This window comes from Cynara cardunculus (assembly GCF_001531365.2).
Source record: "Cynara cardunculus var. scolymus isolate 2C chromosome LG 2, CcrdV1, whole genome shotgun sequence".
NCBI lineage: Eukaryota > Viridiplantae > Streptophyta > Magnoliopsida > Asterales > Asteraceae > Cynara > Cynara cardunculus.
The window spans coordinates 23,188,349-23,198,331 of NC_037529.1; positions in this window are offsets into that span (position 1 = coordinate 23,188,349).

Sequence of the window (9,983 nt, forward strand, 5' to 3'; positions counted from 1 at the left end):
TTGATTTCTTCTAGGACAAGCGCTTCGGAAGTGATTTGGACTTCCACACTCAAAGCAACTCCGTCCTTCTCCGACTCTGCAATCCGTTACAACATGTCATGTCCTGTTGCATTTCAGACATGTGGTACATTTCCCCAGATGTTGTTTATTGCACTTGTCACACTTTGGGTAAACTCCCTTGCCCTTTTCTCCTGCTTGAGATTGAGTTCCAAAGTTTCTTATTACTTTTTGATTTTTGCCTAAATCATTTTTGGTCCTTTTTCACGATTGCCCCTCTAATTTCCTCTTTCCACCAAATTTGTCTTACTTTAAAATCCCTGATCTAACTGCATCATTTGTTAGACGATTTGCCAACACCACTGCGTTTTGTATAGTGGTTGGGTTTGCCGAAGTGACCATCCCTCGGATTTCAAGTGTCAATCCCCAAATATACCGATCAATTAATTTCTCCTCTGGAGTGACCATATGAGGTACTAACTTGGCAAGCTCATGAAAACGAGCTGTGTACTTGTCTATCTCCATTCCAATCATGGTGTGATTCCAGAATTCGACTTCCAATTTCTGAATTTCGCTCTTAGAACAATACTCTTCGATGGGTAACTTTTTGAGTTCTTCCCATGATAATTCATAGGCAGCTTGGCGACCATGGGTTTGAACTTTTATGTTCCACCAAGTTAGGGCTCTTCCCTGGAGTTGGCATGTTCCATACTCCACCTTACAGTCTTCGGAACACTTGCTAATATGGAGTACCGACTCCATCTCTCAATCCATGATAATAATCCAATTGCACCTTCTTTACCATAAAACTCCTTGGGCTTGCAAGACATGAATGTCTTGTAACTGCATTATCTATCATTGGTGTTACGGTTCTCCTCTCTGAAGGGATTCTCGGTACTAGGGCCTCCTTCACTCCTTTTGATTTGCATTAATGCCTGCTGTGACCTGAGCGACAATAGTTGGTACTGCCTCTCGAATTTGCTGAGCTATCAACTGTGCTATATCAGGTGTTTGGCTTTCAGGATTTTCTCTCGTCCTACGAGTATTCCTTCTTGGAGGCATACTTCTAATACACAAATTGTAAGTTGAAGTTCGGTTATTCTCATTATTTACCACTGTGTTGCCCGACATGATTCAATCATCTAATCATGTAATCAAGATAATAATATAACAACTTATAATAACAAGGCATTAAATCGATAATCAATAAAACTTAACTATCTATAGGCAAAAATCTCATAGGATCCATAAATAAAATATAAACATGCAATATAAAAGAAGATTGTTCACAAACCACGGCTATAAGCCTCAAAAGAAATTCTTAAAGTTCATCCATTAATAACTTAACAAATAAAATCCTCTAACGCATAAGACTCCAAATAAGCAACCCCATCACTATCATCAAAGCTCCTGCTAACACCGCCAAGTAAGTGTGCAACCTCCTGWTTGCCCTCCTAGCTATGAAGATCAACTCTAGTGAACGATCCATCATACTATCTTGAGTGCCTAGGGCTATGATCACTCCATCTGCAAAGTGTCGATAGTGCTCCAGCATAAGTTGACACATCTCCAGATCTTGAGATATACCCCAAACCCACAAATTCTCTAGGGTGGTCATACCCGGAGTATGCTCCGATGTGGTCCTGGTAGCGGGTGGAGGTGTTACACTACGAGTGTGTGATCGTGATGGCTCCCTCACAGCTCCAGTTGGGGCGGAGAAAGTCATCCTCACGGGTGGAGGAATGCTCATTCGGGCGGTAACCCGAAATCTGACTCCTTGTGGCGCTATAGGCTGTGCGGGCACAGAGCTAGGCGGCTGTGGGGTGGGTGACCGCGCTGAAGATTCAATGGTATCATTGCCACTATCATAGCTGTGCTTTGAGGGATCGTATTCTTCGGAGTTCACATGCTCATTTTCCGACATAATGCTGCGATATTTAAAAAAAATTAAAATCATTAAATGAATCATAATAAAAAGGATGCAAATATTTATGCAAACTCACACAAGCGAACTGTGCTTTTCTTAATGAGTAAGAAGTCTTTAACTTTTAGACAAACACCTAACTTAACCAATCCGCGTCTCTCCTTATACATACATAATTAGACACATGTGATCAGGCTATGTCTGGTTAGAGTATGCTAAGAAGTTACCCGTTCTAGTTATATTAGTAGTACGTCCGTTTTAAATTTTTGAGACTCTAACTAAAAAAATTAATTCATAAAATTTTGGGTTATAGTGTATGGTTTTCATAGAAAACCGGTGTTCTCTATAACCTATGGCTCTGATACCAAATCTGTCACACCCCGCTAAAGCGGAAACGCGAGGYATGRYAGGTAGAGTCTCATAGCAATAGTGTATAAACAACACAACCATACAATTTAAAACATAATTACATCAAAACTAAAGTTTACAGTCCCAAATACAAATTTACAAAATAAACATAAAAGAAGTTTTGAAATCGATAAATGTGACTCGTCTTCTAACAAGTGTCACCATGAGTCTTTCTTCCACTATAAAAGCATGTCAAACAAGTGTCAACTACAAGAGTTGGTGAGTTCGCAGGTTTTATATGCACAAAATGATTTTAAATGCAGCAGTCTCAGTTATAAATTTATGAGCAATATCTTAAAAACAACGTCATACACATGATTTATATTATTGAGCCACTACTAGACCTAAAAACGCCCCACGAACTACCTCAGATGAGGTAGCGAACCACATGTGTAGAACATACTTACGAACTACCTCAGCGGTGGGACTAAACCCTACATGTGTAGAACTCATGCCGAACTACCTCAGCGGTGACCACTTCGTGTCACATGTGTAGAACTCCTACCAGACTACCTCAGCGGTGACCACTTCGTGTCACATGTGTAGAGAAAATTTTAATGACCAAGTGAACCCCTACTCACTAGTAACAAGGTGGGTATGACAACCAAATAGCGCTATCCACAAGAATCATGGGTTCAAAAATGAATTAATAGTAGTGGRAATAAACGGGGACTTTCAGTCTCAACATATCAATAGTGTATACATTTAAATGCTCATAACAAGATCCATATATCGATATAAATCCATCAAATATTCATTAATCATGCTTTTCACCCCAAAACGAGAAATTGGTAAAAAAGAGGCCGTGAAACTCACTTTTGATATAAGTTTCGCAAGAAAAAGCAATACGATCCGAAACCCACGCTAGATCAACGATTCCCTATCAATAGGAATATCCAAAACCATCACTTATTGATTTATCTCTGCCTATGGGGTTTCATAAATCCTAAGTCCTTATTTGTCTACTTATGTTCCATAATATTATCAATAGTCCAAATATATATAATGTCCATATGCTCATTAAAGAATTAATTTATACCGGAAATGATGTTATAATCCAATAAAAGATCAAATTTTACAAATTCAACCAAATCCAAAATTCTTGATTCTGGACAGAAACTTATGTTACATAAAATGATCAAATAAAGAGACTTCAAAAATGAGATAAATTCCCATCTTTTTATATGATTTATAGCACTGAGTTATAGTCATCGTGACCAAATTTCATATATTTAGGGCATGAAATGATGATTCAAATAATTTATGCAATGCAACTTATCACAATTGAAATGGCAGATTGCACCATGTTAGTAAAACACTCATTAAAAGAGTTCTACTAGGTGTTCTGCCGAAATTCAAGTTGGAATGAAAACCTAACATCTATACAAAACTCTTAAATAAAAATCACTCATTTTGGATGAGTTGAGAGGAAGATATGATACCTAACATCTGTCATTAGTTGGTAGATTGCACACTTGACTTAAATAAATAGGTTCATGCCTCAAAACATCATATTTTTTAGTGAAACTGGATTCAAATGAATCCTAACTCATAAAAGAACGTTTTGGAAGAAGAATCATACATTGAGAACAAGTAAGTAGAATGACATTAACATTCAAAGTAAGAGTTACCTACTGGTGGTTTCACAGTTTGCACACCTATAGAGTTTTAGGTGGTTGGAGATCAAAACTCCATAATTTTTTGTGATTCTACTTGCATGTAAGAGAAAATCCATTAATTTAACTCTCAGAAGAAGAATCATCCTTTTTCATAGAGTTTTGAGAGAGATATGATCCATAGAACATACATATACAAATCTGTCAGAATCGGACAGATTGCATGTTCAACTTATTTTGAGTAATTAAAACCTCAAATCTCCACAATATTGAATGAAATTGGTGGAAGTTGAAAGGTAACTCATTAAACTAGCATCCAGAAGAAAAATCAACAATTTTGAATGATTATGAAGAGAGTTATGACTATTCAAAGCAGGGTTTACCTACTGAAAATTCTCATATGCATATATATTATGTTTTGAGCATTTGGGGGGTCAAAACTCAATTTTTTTGAGTGAAACCAAATGCATTGCAACCCCAACTCAATAAATGAACTTTTAAAAAAACCTCATAACATTTGAACAAGCCATTTACAAGATATGGACGATTTGTACACAAGCACATAATCTGTCAGCACCAGAATATGAAATTTTTAAGAAATAAACCACATAAAATCATGATTCTTCCTATCATTTTGAGTTCGAATGTTTGGGTCATGGATTACCACCATCAAATAAACATTTTTACATGTTTTTGGTGTATAATCTCACCTTGAGACTCAATATTTTTGAAACTTATAACATAGGAGATGAAGAATGCATAAAAGTGGGTTTTTCTCCCCAAAACTTACATGAAAAGATGGAGGGATGAATGCATTACCTTGTTATTGAAGGAGAGGATTGTTGTATCTTCAAAATCTTGACAAAATGATGAAGATTAATGAAGAAATCAGCTGAATATGGATGAAGGGGAAGGAGGGTTCTCAAGGTGACCCTTTGAGTTTTTAGGGAGAGGAAAAAGAGAGGTTTAGAAATTTGAATGGAGAATTAAGAGAAATGATAATATTTATATGTGGAAAGAGGGAGGGAATTGAGAGGGGAGGGGCCGGCCATAGGGAGCCCAAGCCCACCCTCTAACAAGTTTTTTTTTTTTTTTAAACTAAACCCAAAATGCACAAAACCCCATTTTCTCAATTTTGACATTTTTCTTCACTCTAAACGCCCACAATGACTAAATTTATTTAAATAGAAATATTTTATATTTAAAACACTAAAACTTAGTGTTTTATATATATTGGGTATAAATTAGAGCATTTGGTACTGTATAGRACGTTTCAGATAATTTCGGGTCGGAACCGGACTTTCTAAGCAACTGCCGGAAATTCTTAAAATTTTTTAACTAAACTAACCTAGCTAACTCCTAATCTTATAGATTAACTTCAATAACACTAATATAATCTTAATAAAAGCTAACCTGGGATTTCGAATTTGACTGCTGTCACAGGTATCCTAAAGAATCTGGTTTTGAGGTTACTACATTTACTAATTCTGACCATGCAGGTTGCAAACTAGATAGAAAGAGCACTTCTGGATCATGTCAGTTCTTAAGAGACAAACTAGTCACTTGGACTTTGAAGAAGCAAAACGGTGTTTATACTTCTACTACTGAAGCAGAATACGTTGCAGCATCTAGTTGGTGTTCACAAGTTTTGTAGATGAAGACACAACTTCTAGACTACGGGTACACGTTTAATAAAGTCCCTATCAACTGTGATTTAAAAAATGAGATTGCAATAATTGTTAATCCAGTTCAACAATTAAAGACCAAACACATTGATATCAGGTATCATTTCATTGAGGATAATGTAGAAAAAGGATTAATTGAGATGCATTTTGTGTAGACTAATTTCCAACTTGCTGATATTTTTGCAAAACCTCTCGATGAGAAAAGGTTTTCATTTCTAGTCAACAAGCTTGGAATGCTCAATCTGTCTATATGAAATTTAATCCATCTTTATAGGGGGAGCTAGATCTTAATGTTTTTATGTATATTTGATTTTTTTTGTGCTTAATTGCAAAATAGTAATCATTTGCTTGAGTATTTTTTAGATGTAACATCTAGGGGGAGTTCATCATCAATATTTCAAGCTGATATGTTAATTTTTTATACGCTATATCAATCTAATCTTTCTCTGAATATACATAGAAGAATAAAAACTTCTTTGAATATAAAATGTTTTCCTAAATGTTCAAACCACTTCTTGAACTTAAACGATTTTCATTTCTAAGAAATGTGATTTTAAATGTTTTTTGATTTCATTTCTTTTTGGAAACGAGTATTTTCTCTTATCAGGTATTTTCTAGAGATTTTACTTGTGTATTTCCTCTTCATACATAATTCTAATACCTGATTCAGCAATTCTTCAACACGTTATTATCACGTCTTTAAAATGAAAAGTCATTTTCGTTGATAATACACTTGTTTGTACTCAACTTTGTTTTCTGAGCTTACTAGAAAAGATACACATTTCTAAATTCTTTGATTTCTAAATTTGTAAACATGCACAGATCTTCTTTCATTTCTCCCAATTATTCTGAATAATCTGTTTTGTATATCACTTCTGATTAATTGTTCATGTATTTAATTAAAAAATTATTCTTGATCAATTTTTATCTGATCAAATGTTCATCATTGCAATAATATTCTTGATCATTCTTTCGTGATCATGAGCATACATTGCAATATTTTTAGGAGGGACTGAGAGTTTAACAGAAATACCTCTACGGACTGTCAGAACCAAAACCCTACACAAGAGGACATACATATCTGAGTGAGCTTAAATGCAAAATGGGTGTGTGTGTGTGTAGAGCTTAAAATATAAATGAGAGGGGTAGTTGATGCGAGCTAAAAGAATTGATTTGAGTTGTGACCAGGACTAAAAAATTAAAAAAATCCTGATCTATCAACTATAATCCGAGCAACCACATAATCTACTTGTTCTTAATATTTTCGAAACTAATATTGAAAAAGACAAGCTCAGGACAACTCTTGTCATAACCCCACCAGCTACTCATTTTTCTCTCAAAAGATAAGTGTTTCAATAACACTTGGGGCACGCAATTCATAATCTATCGGTTTCTCATTTGGAGATAATAGATATTGAAAAAAAGGATATATGTCCCCCCTTCAAGTCTTGTTGATCACAAATTGAGTTTGATAAACTTGTGTAGTCCACACTGTTTATCTTTTTGAGCCAAAACTGAAGCATTTGTTGTTTTATCAATTTTTCACTGCACAAATTTATAGAATATTTGTTATTCTGTCATAACATTCATAGATATGCTTTTTAAAGCTGTCAATGATTGAATGGAAGACTTGGTGAGATGATCATTAAAAAGTCTCATATATGAAGTAAAATTGTTATACTAAATACATATGTTATATATTCGTAGGTCAATATTTTTATAAATATTGAAAACACGTTCATAAGTTGAATTTGGTTCTTTCCCTCACCTTCATAATCTGAAAAGATTATATAAGCGAATTTCAAAAGATTTGCTTAATTTTTTTTAATTGACGGAATTTATACGAGGATCATTCATTTCGGCGTATGATGTAAATGCTCCTCATTTTCATCATAAGGGGGAGTTTATATTGAATATGAATGAAGATTTTGCATCAATTTCTGAAGATCAGGGAAGGTGTTAAAGTTTGAAAGGAGTCGATCGATAAGCACTGATAATTGTTGAAGATTATCGTGCTGCAAAGTTCAAGGGGCAGTGAATGTGAAGATTCTTTCTTTAAGAGGGGATCATCCAAGTGTTGAATCCCTATCAGTTAAGGGGGAGATAAAATCTTCTAGTGTTGTTCAAAGAAAGAGATTATCTAAAGTTTGTTGATTAAAAAGGAAGATTGTTTTTGTATTCAAAAGTTATTTTGGGGAGATTGTTAAAGCGTTAAAGTTCAAATCTTGGAGAATTAAAGTTTCTGAAGTTTGTTGCTATTTTGGACTTGAATCCAAAGGGGGAGATTGTTGGAACAAAATGTGGTATTCAAGTCCCAGTGCTAAATTGTTTGAATATGCTTTGTAATCGTTAGTTGTATTGTTTTCTTTTATAGTAGTGGTATACATAGTTTGTAGTTACTTTTGTTAGTTGATTAGTGGTTAGATTCATACGCATTGAGAGATTGAAAGAAATTGTGTATGGGTGCTCAGAACACTATACTTACTTTGATATAATCTAGCAAGCTGACACATTGAAATTTTCTATTTTATTGATCATCTTTATATGAATTGATTGTAATGACTTGAATCTAAGATCACAAGTATATTTTTTTTCTTAAAACTTAAAACTGTCACTAAAATCTTTCATTATTCAGTGATATTTTGTTTTGAAAGAAACTTACAACTATCATTGAAGTCTTTCTCTATTCAGTGATCCTATGTTTTACAAGAAAAAGGATGATAAACCGTCATATGTTTATGATGTCATTTAAAAAATTTGTGGTATCACGTGCGTCCTTGCACACGTGGTCCATTTTCTCTTCTATCCAATAACAGTAAAATGACGTGCAAAGATATTCATCATTGCACATCTTTTCGAAGCGTCATTTTCTTCTCTCCTCTTTCTCTCGCATCTCACCTATATATATCTCTCTTGCCCTCTCATATTTCTTTTACTCTTACACAAAGCTCTCTCACAATAATCTTTGTGCAAACAAGAACTCCCAAATACCTTCAAACCAGTTTCTTCCCTTTCTTCCAAGAAATAGGTTTGTAATTTCTTTGTGTTTGGCTGTTAATGTTTTAAGAAACTTGTTTGTTATTTAAAAAAGTCTTTCTTCCTTTTAAATACAAACAAATAGGTTTTAAATCATTCTTCATCTTGATGTAAGTTTAACCTAGTTTCTAAAACCCTAATCTTCTTGAAAACCCTAATTTCTTCCAGTTTTTCATAAGAAAGTTTATTCTTCAAACTTTGTCCTAAAGTGCTTTCTAACATAAATCTGTGCACAACTCCATTTTTTTGTTCTTTCTTTTACAGAATGGTTGTTGCTCAAAGCATGAACTTTGCTTTGGAAGACATCACTTTCAAACCCAACAATCACGTAGCACTCCCGGACATACTTGCAGACAAACCCCAATTTGCAGATGCTACTAATTTCCTGAAGAACTCCATTCTAGGATATGCTCTCACAATTCAACCTGTGATGGTGAAGGATAGTTAAGGAAGTTCTGGTATACAGTTGAAACAAAGACGGTAACTGACAAGAACAGAAACTCTATTGTCCAGATCATCTATGAGATCAACCAACTGACAGTGAGTTTCAGATTCTCAACCGTTCGGACAGCTCTCCGCCTTCTTAAGTCCAATCCTTACACCAAAGATCCAGACACTAAGCATATCGTCAAAATTATGGATGATATTGGTTATCAATTGCCTCTGAAGAAAGACTCCAACACTGACCTAAACAAGTTGTTGACAAAGATTGAGAAGAACAAGATGTTTGGGATCTGGCAGTACATGACTACACACTTCATTCAATGCATGGGTGGAAAGACTGGTTGTCAAAATTAAGCTAGCCATGTGGCACTGAACATCGGCTGCTCAGTAATCAGAGAATTCAACGTCAACTTTGCCAAACTCATCTTTGATGATCTGGTATTGAAGTTGAACAAGCGTCAGCGCGAGAAGGAGGTCCTCTACACTAGGTTCTAAAGTGGGATTCTTGCTAGGATCCTTGCTACCAGGTACCCCACTCAGAGTGAACTCCCTATCTGTCGGCTTGGATCAAGGATTCTTGATCACAAGACTAAGCCTTCAAACATTGGTTTATTTGCTCCTATGCTGAGAATAGCTTGTGGCCTTTATACATTGGTCTATTTGCTCTTATGCTGAGAATGGCATATTCTTCTTCTTCGTCTTCTTCTTCTTCGTCTTCTTCTTCGTCTTCTTCTTCTTCTTCGTCTTCTTCTTTGTCGTCTTCTTCTTCTTCTTCTTCTTCGACTTCTTCTTCTTCTTCGTCGACTTCTTCTTCGTCGTCTTCTTCTTCGTCGTCTTCTTCTTCGTCGTCTTCTTCTTCGTCGTCTTCTTCTT